Source organism: Pogoniulus pusillus, chromosome Z (genome assembly GCF_015220805.1).
Source record: "Pogoniulus pusillus isolate bPogPus1 chromosome Z, bPogPus1.pri, whole genome shotgun sequence".
Classification (NCBI taxonomy): domain Eukaryota; kingdom Metazoa; phylum Chordata; class Aves; order Piciformes; family Lybiidae; genus Pogoniulus; species Pogoniulus pusillus.
In genome coordinates, this window is record NC_087309.1 from 15387888 (window position 1) to 15403486 (window position 15599).

A 15599-nucleotide genomic window follows, 5' to 3' on the forward strand; every position below is an offset into this window, starting at 1 on the left:
CTAACCTCCCAGTGCTCCTCTCACTTGAGTATTGTTGTCTCAGCACATCTACAAGGTCTCGCAGACTAACTGCCTCCTCTTCCTCCTCTTGCTGCTGATCACCAGAGGTCCCCTGTCTTACATCCTCCTGCGAACCACTCTTTGTCTTAGCTTTTGCCTTAGCAGGTGCCAGAAGGGCCTGAGCAGCAACAGACTTGGATGTGTCTGCTGGAGGATTTGAATCTTTAGGAGTCTGACTTGGAGGGTTTGAATCCTTAGGGGTCTGACCTGGAGCATTTGAATTATTGGAGGTCTGACTTGGAGCATTTGTATCCTTAGGGGTCTGACCTGGAGCTTGTGAGTTCAAATCTGCCTTGCTTTTGACAGGAGGACTTTGGTTCTGGTCTGCTGGCTGGGGGTTCGAATTGGCTGAGCTGGTGTCATTAGGATTTGGACTGACTGGGCTAGCGTTACTAGCACTAGTAGTATTATTATTTGCCTGTCCTCCTGGGATGCCTGCCAACCCTGACGTGTTTTGATTGTTGCTAGGAACATTCTGATTTTGGGTACTTGCCTGTGCTCCTGAGGCTCCTACCGAACTCTGTGGATTGTTGTTGTTTTTGTTATCAGTGTTTATGTTAGTGGTGGGAACACTGGCAGTGTTCCCAGAACCTACAGAGGAGGGTGGAGAGGCTGGCAAGGGGGAAGCCGATAACTGTGTTCCCTTGTTTTGCTGTGAAAGAGACTGCTTCTGAGACACAGAATTTTTCCTAGCTCTTACAGAAGCTGGTTTTGAATTTTTCACCAATAATGCCAAAATTAATATGAATATTAAAATCATGAGGCAAATATTAAAAATTGTGAGAAGAAAAACAGTTTTACACGAGCATGTGCCTATGCAAACAGTTGGAATTCCTGTCTTAGGCTGAATAACTCTCATTAGAGCCATATTTAAAGCAGAATTTCCATTGATTGTCACATTATTGACCAGAGCTCCTGTAATGTCCTTGGTAATATTCTCAGAGATATTAAAACCAGCATAACCAAGAATAAAATCACCCCAGCTCCAGAACATATCTGAAACCTTAGCTTTAGCCTTATTATAAGCCAGATCAATGAAATAAGCAACAATTTGGCCTTTTAACCAACTAAATGCCAAGAAAACAAAACCAGACCAGAGCAATGCACCAACCAAATAGAATAGCTGCTTGATTAGCTTCATCTTAATTCCCAGAGCTAATTTCCAGTCACTCAAAAATATCTAGCCCCACGTTGGGCGCCAATTAAAAATGTGATGGTTTGGGGGTTACCCCGCCCCCCCACACTTTTGAATTTGCCCCAGCTAACTCAGACGGACCCTGGGAATATAGATGAAGCAATTTATTTACAGCTAGCAGAATTTACAAGCAGCTATTTACAATATATACAGTTATATACAATTATATACAGAAATATACAAAGGATAAACAATACAAAAGCACAACTCCCCTCCCAGAAACCTAAGTCCCCAGGAGGGGCTCTCAAACCACCCCAACACCTCCCCCTGGCCCCTCTCAACCTTACCCCAGTTCTCAGGAAGAAAAGAGGTGCAGCCAAGAGGTTAGGGAGCAGGGTTAGTAGGAGCAGGGTTAATGAGATGTGACCAGGTCTAAGGCAAAAGCAAGAGTGAGAAACAAAATGGAGAATATTTTCTTCTTCTTCCCAGAGTTCTCAGCGTAACTGTGAGAGAAGTTGACATCAATTGTTTTCATTTCACTGCCCATTATCTAGTTCTGTTACCAAAACATTCCAGCTTGCTTCAAACTAGCACACACCCTAAAAAAAACTTCATGAGCTTTGTTGTAGGACACCTTCACAGAACTACAGGATTAACCAGGTTGTAAAAGACCTTTGAGACAATCAAGTCCAATCTTTCAACTCATACCTTCTAATTAACTAAACCATGGCATTAAGTGCCTCATCCACTACCCTTTTAAATAACTCCAGGGATGACAACTCTATCACCTTCCTGGGCAGCCTATTCCAATGCCAATCACTTTTTCTGTGAAGACTTTCTTCCTAATATCCAGCCTACACCTGACCTGGTGCACCTTGAGACTGTGTCCTCTTGTTCTGTTGCTGGTTGCCTGTGAGAAGGGACCAACCCTCACCTGGCTATGACCTCCTTTCAGGTAGCTGTATAGAGTAATGAGGTCACCTCTGAGCCTCCTCTTCTCCAAGCTGAACACCCCAAGCTCCCTCAGTCATTCCTAATAGGGCTGTGCTCCAGCCCCCTCACCAGCTTTGTTGCCCTTCTCTGGACACACTCAAGCACCTCAATATCTTTCTTAAACTGAGGGCCCCAGAACTGGACACAGGACTCAAGGTGTGGCCTAAACAGTGGTGAGTGCAGGGGCAGAATGACTTCCCTGGTCTTGCTGGCCACACTGCCGCTGATACAGGTCAGGATGTCATTGGCCTTCTTGGCCACCTGAGCACACTACTGGCTCATGTTCAGACGGCTATTGACCAGTACCCCCAGGTCCCTCTCTGCCTGGCTGCAAAGGGATACTGGAAGCCTTCTTGGAGGCTTCTCCTCTCCAAAGTGAAAAACCTCAACTCTGTCATCCTGTCCTCACAGAAGAGGTGCTTCAGCCCTCTGATCATCCTTGTGGCCCTTCTCTGTGTGTATCCAGCATGTCTGTATCTTTCTTGTAACAGGGGCTCCAGAACTGGATGCTGTACTCCAGGTGACATCTCATGAAAATCATGTAGAGAGGAAGAATCATCTCTCTTGTCCTGCTGGCCACTCTTCTCTTGATGCAGCCCAGGACACATTTGGCTTTCTGGGCTTCAAATGCACACTGTCAGCTCATGTTGAACTTCTCATCCACCATCATCCACAAGTCCCTTTCCTCAAGGCTGCTCTCAAGCCAGTCACTGTTCAGTCTATAGTGGTGCCTGGGATTGCTCTGATCCAGATGCAGAAGCCTGAACTTGGTCTTGTTGAATCTCATGAGGTTGACATGGGTCCACCTTTCCAGCCTGTCAATGTCTCTCTGAATGGCAGCCCTTCCCTCCAGCATGTCAGATGTGTGTCAGCTTGGTATCCTGTGTGAACACCCTGTTACAGGCACACTGCTCTTCCTGGTGCACACGAAATTCCTTGCTGATGAACCCTCAGGACCATATAAGGCAGCAGGGATAGCTGTCCTGGAGTCCTGTATACCCCTGAAATCCTCTCTCTCTGTGGTTTGAATGGGAGATGAAGAGGCATGAACAGACTTCTCCCCCCCACTGCCCTGCAGGCGTGAAGGGACCCTTCCGGCATGAGGGGTGCCTGTGGAGTGCCTGCGCTGGAATCGGGCTGGGATTGGCTGTGGTCTTCGTGCCTAAGGAAGTGGTAACTGCTCTTTGTCTAGGGAGGGTATAAATATTGGGAGACTTCCCACTCTTGGGGTTCCCACCTTAGAGATCATTCATGCCTGCCTGAGCATTCCTGCCTGCCTGAGACTTCTCCCCCCACCCCGCCTGGATAGATTCTGCAGCAGGAGCCCCTGGCACTCTGCTCCTAAGGACTGCTACACCCATTAACACCTTTTGTGCAGACGTGAATACCTCTTAACGACTCTGCTAGGCATCAGAAGAGAGCAAGAGCACAGGCCGCTGGACCAAGTCAGTCTGACCGTGAGTTATTTCGTCTCAGCTTTATTATTAAGTGGGAAACACTATTCATTTAATAGCTCAACAAGCCTTTTCCAACTTCTGATTATCTATGGTATCCTGTAGATTTTCTCAAACAAACTGAATCTGGTAATTAAAACTAAACTAATTTCTGTACATAGTTTTGGAGGTGGGTTTTCAGGAAAATAAAATAACTCTATTTTTGTATAAAATTCCTGGCTCAGCCACATTAATTTCCTGCCTCCACAACAATACCTTTATTCGTTTGAACTGTCCAAGTGCCATCAGCCATCCCTCAACAGATTCCTGTTCCAAGCCCAAGCAGCAATAGGTGGGAGAGACAGTAAATCCCCTCCTTTCTGGACAAGAGTTAAGTGGTAAAGCACTGGGGACGAGTGTGTGGTGGAGTGTCACATACAGGCCCCAAATGACCATGTTTACAAATCTATTCATGCCTGGACATGCTGTCCCCCCGAAAGGTGTTGGCCTGCCCAAACTTGGGGAAAACAAATTAAGGGGGACAAAGGAGCACAATAAGCCTGGTGCCTTCGAGTCTGGCCGGCCTGTTTGCAAGGTTGAAGTAAACACATTACGTAAGCTCACGCACCTAGGGTGGGGAATCCACCTGACCCCTCTCCATATTTAGGGGTACTGGACCCCTGGATTTCACCTTATTTGGTATATTTTGGCCTGCTGCCAGACCCTTATTGGATAGAATTGTGGCCAAGGACCATCAATCTCAGGCTCAAACCTCATAAAAGGGACAATTCAGTGTTCCTGCCACCTCTCCCCACTCCTCCACCCCCTGCTGCTAGCCACTTTGCCTCTTTTTGGGACCACTGCTGCTGCATGATTCCAACCCACAGCTCCTCGCACCAGCCCAGGGAAACTGACCAAGGCGCTCCTGGCCAGCTGCTGCTCCAGCCTGCCATTCCCAGCTTGACTGTGCCCGTGGAATCCTCAGACAGCGTGCCCCAATAACCCCTGAGCTGAACTATTCAAACCCACGAGGGTTATCAACGTGGCTTTGCCGCACATATTTGGGATCACCAAAACTGACTCCAGCCAGTGAGTAACTCAGCAACCTTGATTCGAGAAGCATAGACTGTCAGACTTTACCTGTGGCGTGTTTATGCCACTAGACTCTCTCTATCTAAACCTCTCCAAAATCTCTGTTAAATTTCTGATTTTGCTGCAAATAAACATTCTGTAATATAATTTCACAACCGCATACAAAGAGCTTGTGTGGGGTAGCTGTATATAAGTTTGGGGAAAAGGGGGTGGGGGGGGGTGTCCTTGTGTATATAAAATTAAATTATTTAAACCCTTTTAAATTCGGCCTCATATTTCTTCCCCCCAAAACCCAGACAACCCCCTTCACAACAGAGTGGTAAAGCCGAAAGAGTGCCTCGCGGGCTGTTGAGAAGAGCCTAATCAGGACTGGCAGTTGGATTTATACTGACCTCCTACACGTGCTAGTTTGTTAATTTTCTCAATAACAGCTGAAAGAAATGACTGTCAATAACTTTTTCAGTCTGTAGCCAGCAAGGAATCAGTAAAACTCCTCTTGCTCTTTCTCTCTGGGACAGGCATACTAATCCCTGCATCGTGTGGTTAGGGCTCTTGTCTTATATTTGCTCATCTGATTAATCAGATTGGCAGGTTTTGACAATCTCTGTTGTGGAGAACAAGGAATCAGCTCAGAGAATAGGTGGGTGTGATTCTTTTTCTATAGCTTTTTATGGGCTATGGATGACTTCACTATTGAGGTTTATTCCTGCCACTGCAAGTAAAGAGAGGCAGCACAGCCCAAATTAGGCTAGTGAGGTGTAAAATTCAGGGCTGTCTTCTAACATACAAAGGAAAAAATTCCATATTGTGATTAAAAAGGGCTGTTATTTGTATGATGCTCCCTTCAACCTGGTTCTGAACCTGTTTCATGATAAAGTCAGGGTACTGAGGGAACAGTATTGCTTCAGCTGTGTGTGAGCCAGCACAGGTAGGATGCAGCACCTACCACAAACCACAGATGAAGTGGATAAGTTTATTCTTGTTATCTCCTAAACCAGTGCATTTTCACAGCAGAGTCAGGCAAACAGAATACAGCCACTGCAGGGCTCAGTCCTTGCTAGAGAATGGAAAAGATTTCAAACCTGTTTTCACCTGTGTATCAGGGATTTTTGCAGGTGTAGTTTACACTGTGCTTTGAGTGGATGGCAAACTGGTCACTGCTGCTCGGCTTTAGTGCACCAGGAGGTTCCAGAGCATGGAAAAAACATTTTACCTAAGTTATGACTAGGCTATTTCATAGCTGCATGAATGTTTCGTCCCTGATGGCTGGTTTGATTTAAGACCCAGGCATGTGATAGTAGGCTTTCTTAGGAAATTTCAAGTGTTTCATATCAAAACCTGCACCCTGGAGGACCCACTCTGCAGCTCTGACACATTCAACCCCCTGAAACACTGATTGAGCCCTCTCCACAGGGTGCATTGGCAGTATTCTTGCAAACAGGAGCCACATGGCAGCTTGGAGAGGAGGTGAACTGCTTTGCCAGTATCTCCTTTGCTGCTGTACTCAGGGCATGATAGCTCCTGACTGTCTGATGGGAAGGGAGATGGGAAGCCAGCCAGCCAAAACCCATCCATGAGGAAAATTCGCAGCTGGCACTTGCTAGGCTTTGCTTCTTTAGGCCAAACAGTAGGAGCACAATAGCTCTGTTAAATGTCATTTTCTCCATTATTCGTATGTATGGCAGAGGCTGAATGTCATTCAAACAAAGTACACACCAGAGACACACCTGAGAGGCCCCAGGCAGGTCAGTCTTTCCCTACAGGCTTTAGGCTGGGGAAAGAGAAACACATTACTCATGCAATGGAAAAGGTAGAACTTGTGCTTTAAATGAGAAAACAAGACTAGTGCTAGTGCTCTGCAGTAGCTGTATTCTACAGAGCACTGTTATGTCCATGACCGAGAGTTTATGCCTTAAACATGCAAGTTTTGCTGGCCCATGAGCAGCAAGTAGCAGCTAGCCCTGTGAAGATGGTGGCTGGCCTGCTCTGGCTCAGGACAAAGACAGCATGCATGTACAAAATGCTCATGCTATGGTGATGGCAGCAGGGTCAGTAGGCTCTTCCTTCCTACTTTGCAAACCTTCCAAGTGAGACAGTGCTCATGCTCAGCAAGCTCCACCTGATGCAAGGACCCCAAGGGACTGGAGACTGCAAAAAGTGCAGAGTTAGCTGTGCCAAGCTGATGCTTCACCACATTGGAATCTTACATCAGAGACCTTGCTGTGTGATGCTGAAGCCTGGGGTAGTGATATCTCTCTCATTTTTGTTATATCTGTCCTCTTTTCCTCCTCTTCTCTAATATTCTCCAATTTCATTTAGAATTACAGAATCATAAAGGCTAGAAAGACCTCTATAAGATTGTCAAGTCCAGTTGTATAGGGTTAACACTCCAGGGGGAGTAACCCTGAACCTGACACCAGAGGTCTTGGCCCCTCCCCAGGGGTGGGCCACACTCCAGGTGATGGTTAGCCCACTCCCCCTAATTCCTGTGCTATAAAAAGAGAGGGGCTTCCTGCTTCTCTCTCTCTCTCTCTCTCACTTTGCTCCCTCTTGACACACACACACACACACACATACTGCATACCAGCACACCACATGGCAGCCACGAGGCAGAGACACCATCACATCGCTCGGATTGTATTTATATCTTTTTGTATTTTGCTGTTTTCCCTTCCTTATCCTTTGTAAACTTCCCTACCTCCAATACCTTCTTTAATAAGTTATTGTTAAACTTTTCCTTTTAACTTGCAGATCGAGTGAGATTGATTTATTTTAGGTGTGCTTACCTCTCTCTGTCCCTATATCTAATCCCTATATTTGGGAAAGGAGGGGGAAGAGGGGAGGGCACTCTATAAATTGTTATTGGGTCTATCAAATTTATTAGAGTCTCTGGGAACTTGCATTAGAACCCAAGACAATTTATTTGGTGCCCAACGTGGGGCTAGGTAGAAAGAATTATTTCAGAGTAGATTTGGAAGTTAGAAAACAAATATTTAAAGAGTCTTAATCATTCGCGCTTTTGGATGGCTGTTTTGGTCCTGGGTGTTGAAGTTTATAAGTTACCATGTCTTCTGGATAGTCATTGATATGGTCTGGGAATATCCTAAGCATTTGCCTGTCCGAGTCTATGCCTATTTCCTGAATTCTGTTAGTAATCTAACTGTGTTTAGAAATGTTTCTGGAACATGGAATCAATCTGAGTATGGCTGTTGGGACACAGAATCTCCAGATATTTTGGGGGAGAAATGGCACTGGATAACCATTATTTCACTGTGTCTAAATGTGGTTTTGGGAATTTACATTGTAGCTCTGAGCTGGAACATGTGGAAAACTCATGTGGACGCCGCCATTAAGGCGATTAGGGGGAGGGGTGGCTTGCACTGTCCTGGCTGCAGCTGCGGGGGGTGGGTGACACGTCAGACCGGTCCGATGAGCACAGGCAAGTTAGAACACAGACACCTTCCACAGACACAGAACCTGGGCAAGGAACCTCGTCGGGAAGCAACACCCCCCCAGCAACAGCAACCAGCTTCATGCCCAGAAAGGAAATCAGGCACACAAGGCAGGAGTATGCAAGGGCAAATGGACAGTCCCTTTTAGCCTGGCTTTTGAGATGTTGGGATGCAGGAGCAGAAACCGTGGACCTAGATCAGAGGGAGGCAAAGCAGCTGGGATCCTTGTCGAGGGATGGGGGTATAGATAAAGAGCTGGGGAGGCTGGATGGTACCCACTCTCTTTGGGCCAGTCTTCTCATAGCTGTGAGATACAGACACTCCACTAAGGATGACATGATTTTCCATCCCCTTAAATGGACAGATATGGAACAGGGTATCTTATACCTGAGGCAAATGGCTGTACAGGAGATAATCTATGGAGATGGCCAGATGCCCTTGGACCGCAATGATGTCCGCATGAAGCCAGCCCTCTTAAAGAAACTGACCCAGTGTGCTTCTTCCACATATGCCCCTACACTGGGAGCACTGCTGCTGGGCAGAGACCCCAACAACCTTCCCACAATCAGAGAGTTTGTGAATGACCTGAGACAGTTCAAAGACAGTTTGTCTAGGAAAACCATAACAGCAGCTGTAGAAACCCTCACCCAGGAGATGAATGATCTGAAAGCCTCTTTCTCTGAACTGCAGAAGGCAGAGGACGACTGCTCTTCACCTTCAGAATGGGTGCAAGTCTCAGCTGTCAGGAACACACGCCGTGCTCCTCCTCCTCCCTGTAGGAGACCAGCCCAGAGCAGACAGGGGACACACAGGGGTTCGCTTTGGAGAACACTGTGTGACCATGAGGAAAACATGGACAGATGGCATGGCCAGTCCACCTCAGTTCTATGGGCCAGAGTGAGGGAACTGCAGGGGACCAACACAGGGAATAACTCCTCCAGAAGAGGGGTTGCCCCAGTGTTCCGCAGGCAGCCCTCTCTCCCAAGGGGTGGTGAGGCCAGTAACTCAGGTCCATGTGCCTCATGCAGTCACACTGCTCAGAATTAGAGGTGCCCTGTCTCCAGCCAGGCGGAGGCCAGGGATAACAGAGTATATTGGGACGTGTTTGTGAAATGGCCTGGCACTTCTGAAGCCGAGAAGTACAGAGTGTTGGTAGACACCGGTGCCCAATGCACTCTGATCCCCTCCAGCTACAGGGGGACAGAAACTTACAATTGCAGGAGTCACAGAGGGGTATCAGGAGTTGGCTGTGCTGCAGGCTGAGATAAGCCTCACTAGGAATGTGTGGGAGAAGCACACCATAGTAACTGGCCCTGATGCACCTTGCATCCTGGGGATCGACTTTCTCCAGGAAGGGTATTTTAAAGACCCAAGGGGAACAAGTGGGCATTTAGCATAGCAGATGTAGAGATTGCTGATAAAGAGCAGCTGTTTGTCATCCTGGCCTGTCAGATGACCCTTCCGTGGTTGGTACCCACAAGGTGGAAGATGTTAAGTTACCTATTGCTTCTCGTGTAGTTCATCGCAGGCAATACCGCACCAACAGACTCCCTGCTACCCATACAGCAGCTGATTCGCCACCTGGAGCAGCAGCTTGTCATCAGCAAGAGCCACTCGCCCTTCAACAGCCTGATATGGCCAGTGTGGAAGGAGAATGGGGAATGGAGACTGACTGTGGACTTCAGAGGCCTGAACGAAGTGACTCCTCCAATCAGCGCAGCCGTGCCTGATATGTTGGAGCTCCAGTATGAACTGGAAATGAAGGAGGTGTGCTAGTTTGAAGCGAGCTAGAATGTTTTGGTAAAAGAACTAGATAATGGGCAGTGAAATGAAAACAATTGTGTCTCCTTCTTTCACAGTCACACTGAGAATTCTGGGAAGAAGAAGTAAAACATTTGATAGCATTCTCCATTTTGTCTCTCACTTTGCTTCTGGGATTTGACGAAACTACATCTCATTAACCTTGCTGCCACTAACCTTGGTCCCTAACCTCTTGGCTGCACCTCTCTTCTTTCTGAGAACTGGGGTAAGGTTGAGAGGGCAAGGGGAGGTGTTGGGGTGGTTTGAGAGCCCCTCCTGGGGACTCAGGTTTCTGGGAGGGGAGTTGTGCTTCTATATTGTTTATCCTTTGTATATTTCTGTATATAACTGTATATATTGTAAGTAGCTGCTTGTATATTTGCTGCTGTAAAATAAATAGCTTCATTTATATTCCCAGAGGCCTTTCTGAGTTAGCTGGGGCAATTCCAAAAGTGTGTGTGTGTGGGGCGAGTAAGAGCCCAAACTATCACATTTTTAACTGGCTTTCCCAACGTGGGGCTAAATTTATTTGAGTGACTGTTCATTAACTCTGGGAATTAAGATGAAGCTAATAAAGCAGCTATTGTACTTGTGTGGGGCGTTACTCTGGTCTGGTTTTGTTTTCTTGGCATTTTGTTGAATGAAAGCTCAAATTGTTGCTTATTTTATTGATTTAGCTTATAAGAAGGCTAAAGCCAAAGTTTCAAGCATGTTCTGGGCCTGGGGTGATTTTATCCTTGGTTATGCTGGTTTTAATGTCACTGAAAACCTTACCAATAACATTACAGGAGCACTTATCAATAATGTTAAAATCAATTGAAATTCTGCTTTATCTACTGCTCTTATGAGGGCAATCCAGCCCCAAACTGAAATGCCAAATCCATGCAAGGATTTTTACACAAAAAAAACTGTGGCAAGTCTGATGTGTGCCAATGTATGTCTTGTAGTTTTAATATTCATATTAATTTTGGCATTATGTGTGAAAAATTCAAAACCAGCTTCTGTAAGAACTAGGAAAAATTCTGTGTCGAAAGCAAAAGGTCAGTTCCTCAGCAATCTTCTTCCCCCCTGCCAGCCTCTGCCCCTCCTTCTCCAGGTTCTGTTAACATGGCCAATATTCCTGCCGGGAATGTAAACAATAAGGTTAACAATAACAACGGGCAGAGTTTGGCAGGAGTCCCAGGAGCACAGGCAGGTACCCAAAATCAGAATGTTCCTAGGAACAATGATAACACATCAGGGTTGGCAGGCATCCCAGGAGGACAGGCAAATAATCCCACTAATGCTAATAACACCAGCTCAGCCAGTTCGAGTTCCCAGCCAGCAGACCAGAACCAAAATCCTGCTGCTAAAAGTAAGGCAGATTTGAACTCATAAGCTCCAGGTCAGACCCCTAATGATTCAAACCCTCCAGCAGACACATCAAAGTCTGTTGCTGCTCAGGCCCTTCTGGCTCCTGCTAAGGCAAAAGCCAAGACACAGCATTTGAGAAAATGTGGTTCACAGGAGGATGTAAGAGAGGGGACCTCTGGTGATCAGCAAGAGGAGGAAGAGGACGCAGTTAGTCTGCGAGACCTCGCAAATGTGCTGAGACATCACTACTCAAATGAGAGGAGCATTGTGAGGTTGGCTGCCAAGAGAGAGGATGGTTCTGAGGAGTTTAAGAGTGCTATGAGGAAGGTTCTGTTAGGCCAGGGACAACCAGACCAACAGGAGGAAGAGGAGGAGGATGACATCCAGGGCTCCAAGGATCCACTCAGAGAGGTCAGGGAATTTAGAAAGGAATACTCAAGGGAATCAGGTGAGCCAATCCTAAGCTGGCTAGTGAGATGCCGGGGCATTAGCGCTAATGCCCTGCAGGTAGGAGACAAGTCTGCCAAGCAGCTGGGACCACTCACTAAGGAGAGTGGAGTGGACAAATATCTAGCAATCCTCTTGGTAGGGTTAGCTTGTGGACACGCCTTTTGTTGGCTGTGTCTATGAGATATCCTTCCTGGGATGATGTGCCACGGGTTGCCAAGAAGCGGAACACCGTTGAGCAGGGAATTAAGCTTCTGAAGGAGTTTGCTGTGAAGGAAGTGCTTTATGGAGATCATGGCACACATAAGCCTGGTGAAATTCCTTTGGGAACAGGCCTCATGAAGAAGCTTATTAAGCTTGCTCCTTCATCCTATGCTAACATCTTGGCCAGTAAATTCCTGTCAAGGAGTGATAATGGAAGGTCTTTCACTGTTGGTGAGTTCACTGACCAGCTCAGGCAGACAGAGGACAGCTTGTCACATTCTGGTATAACCTGTGCCATAAAGACTATGACTACAGAGCTTAAAGATGGTATTAGGGATGACATTAAAGAGAGTATGAAAGAACTGAAGGAGGATCTTAAAAACATTACTAATCTGGTAAAGGATACCATTCCTGCATCATCTGAATGGGTGCATGTTTCTGCAGTCAGGAACAGACGCCCACCTCCTGCAAGGCAATTCCAGCCCAGGAGGAGACAAATTCCACCCGGACATCGGCAATCACGTGCGTCACTGTGGATAATCTGCGTGACACATATGGTGAGAACATGAACAAATGGGATAGTAAACCTACTTCAGCTCTTTCAAAGAGAGTAAGGGAACTGCAGAGTGGCAGAAACAGAGGCAGCAATGCCAGGAAAGTAGCTGTCACTTCTTCAGCTACCCAAAGCAACTGCAATTGTTCCAACAATTGCAATTCCCCTCACAACAATACCAATCACTGTGTACACCCTACATGCCATGTTCAGCATTAGGGGTGCCCTGCCTCCAGCCAGGAGGAGGAAAGGGATAGTGGAGAGAATCAAATTTATTGGAATGTATTCATTAGGTGGCCTGGCAGTTCAAGAGTTCGGAAATACAGGGCTTTAGTTGACACAGGTGCTCAGTGTACTTTGTTGCCATCCAATTGTAAAGGGACAGAATCTATATCTATTTTTGGAATCACTGGTGGATCTCAAGAGTTAACTAAGATACGGGCTGAGATCAGTTTAACTGGTAAAGAGTGGAAGACACATACTATTGTAACTGGTCCTGATGCGCCTTGCATTTTGGGAATTGACTTTTTGAGACAAGGTTGTTTCAAAGATCCTGAGGGTCATAAATGGGCTTTTGGAATAGCATCTGTAGAGATTGAGGATGGTAAATTGAAATTGTCCATTAGACCCGAACTTTCAGATGAATCTGCAGTTGTGGGACAACATGACATAGAGGACCTGGAAGTGCCAATTGCAACTCAAACTGTTCATCACAGATGGTACAGAACTAACCATGACTCTTTGTTGCCCATTCATCAGCTGATTCTTCAATTGGAGAGTCAGGCTGTCATCGAGAAAGCTCATTCACCTTTCAACAGTCCCATCTGGCCTGTGCGTAAAGCTAATGGTGACTGGAGACTCACAGTTGACTTTTGTGCCCTCAACGAGGTGACTCCGCCCATGAGTGCAGCTGTGCCGGACATGCTGGAGCTCCAGTATGAGCTGGAATTGACGGAGGCCAAATGGTATGCAACCATAGACATTACTAATGCTTTCTTCTCTATTCCCATAGCAAAGGAGTGTAGGCCTCAGTTTGCATTCACCTGGAGAGGAATCCAGTACCAGTTCAACTGTTTGCCTCAGGGGTGGAAACACAGCTCAGCCATCTGTCATTCAGTCATCCACAATGCACTGGAGAAAGGTAAAGCTCCAGAGCACATCCAGTACATCGATGACATCATTGTGTGGGGCCAAACTGCTGAGGTAGTCTTCGAGAAAGGTAACAAAATCATTGACATTCTGTTGCAAGCAGGTTTTGCCATTAAGAGAGACAAGGTCAAAGGACCTGCCAAAGAAATTCAGTTTCTGGGAGTGCGGTGGCAGGATGGTTGCCATTACATTCCTCAGGATGTGATCAACAAAGTCTCTACCATGGCAGTTCCCACCAGTAAGAAGGACACGCTTTCTTTTCTTGGTGTGGTGGGATTTTGGAGACTACACATTCCTGGTTTCAGTCAGATTGTCAAACCTCTGCATGATGTGACTTGTAAGAGAAACTATTTTGAGTGGGGACCTGAACAACAAGCAGCCTTTGATCAAATTAAACGAGAAATAGTCCATGCAGTGGGCTTGGGACCTGTGAGATCTGGTCCAGACATTAAAAACATTCTGTACACGGCTGCCAGTGACAATGGTCCAACTTGGAGTCTTTGGCAGAGAGCTCCAAATGAGACACGTGGTCGTCCACTTGGTTTCTGGGGACGCTGTTACAGAGGTTCAGAGACAAATTACACTGCAACTGAGAAAGAGATTCTAGCAGCCTATGAGGGAGTGAAAGCAGCTTCTGAAGTGATTGGAACTGAGTCTCAATTGCTTTTAGCTTCTAGACTGCCAGTTCTTAACTGGATGTTCAAAGGCAAAGGTTCATCACCACATCATGCCACAGATGCAGCCTGGTCTAAATGGATGGCTTTGATAACCCAACGAGCACGAATGGGTAATCTTGACCGACCTGGTCTGGTGGAGGTGATCACCAACTGGCCGGAAGGCACAGACTGTTCCAAACCTCCGGAGGAGAAAATAACTCGTGCTGAGGAAGCTCCTCCCTATGGTGATCTCTCTGATCAGGAAAAGAACTATGCTTTGTTCACAGATGGTTCCTGTCTTCTTGTTGGGAACAAGCGAATATGGAAGTCAGCAATTTGGAGTCCTACCAGGAGAGTTACCGAAACGAAAGATGGAGAAGGGGAATCCAGTCAGTTTGCTGAGGTAAAAGCTGTCCAACTTTCTCTTGATGTGGCTGAACGTGAGAATTGGCCTATCCTTTACTTCTACACCGACTCGTGGATGGTAGCCAATGCTCTATGGGGTTGGCTAAAAGACTGGAAGAAGAATGGTTGGCAGAGGAAAGGAAAGCCTATTTGGTGTGCTGATCTATGGCAGGACATTGGTGCACGGCTGGAGAAAATTCCATTGAAGGTGAGGCACATAGACGCACACATGCCTAAGAGCAGAGCCAGTGAGGAACATCAACACAATCAGAAGGCAGACCAAGCTGCTAAGATTGCTCAAGTTGATACCAACTCTGAACTTGACATTGACCTTGATTGGAAACACCGAGGTGAGCTGTTCTTAGCTCGGTGGGCCCATGACTCATCTGGACATCAAGGCAGAGATGGAACATACCGATGGGCTCGTGATAGGTCAATTGACTTGTCCATGGACGCTATCACCCAAGTCATCTATGACTGTGACATTTGTGCTGCTATTAAGCAGGCTAAGCGAATCAAGCCCTTATGGTATGGTGAGAGATGGTCAAAGTACAAGTATGGTGAAGCCTGGCAGATTGACTACATCACTTTACCTCGATCTCGTTCTGGTAAGCAGTATGTGCTAATGATGGTAGAAGCCAGCACTGGATGGTTGGAAACCTATCCAGTTCCACATGCTACTGCACGTAACACCATTCTTGGCTTGGAGAGACAGATCTTGTGGAGACATGGAACTCCAGAGAGAATCGAGTCAGACAATGGTACTCATTTCAAGAACAATCTTGTGAAAAACTGGGCCAAAGAGCATGGTATTGAATGGATCTATCACATACCCTACTATGCACCAGCTTCAGGGAAGATTGAATG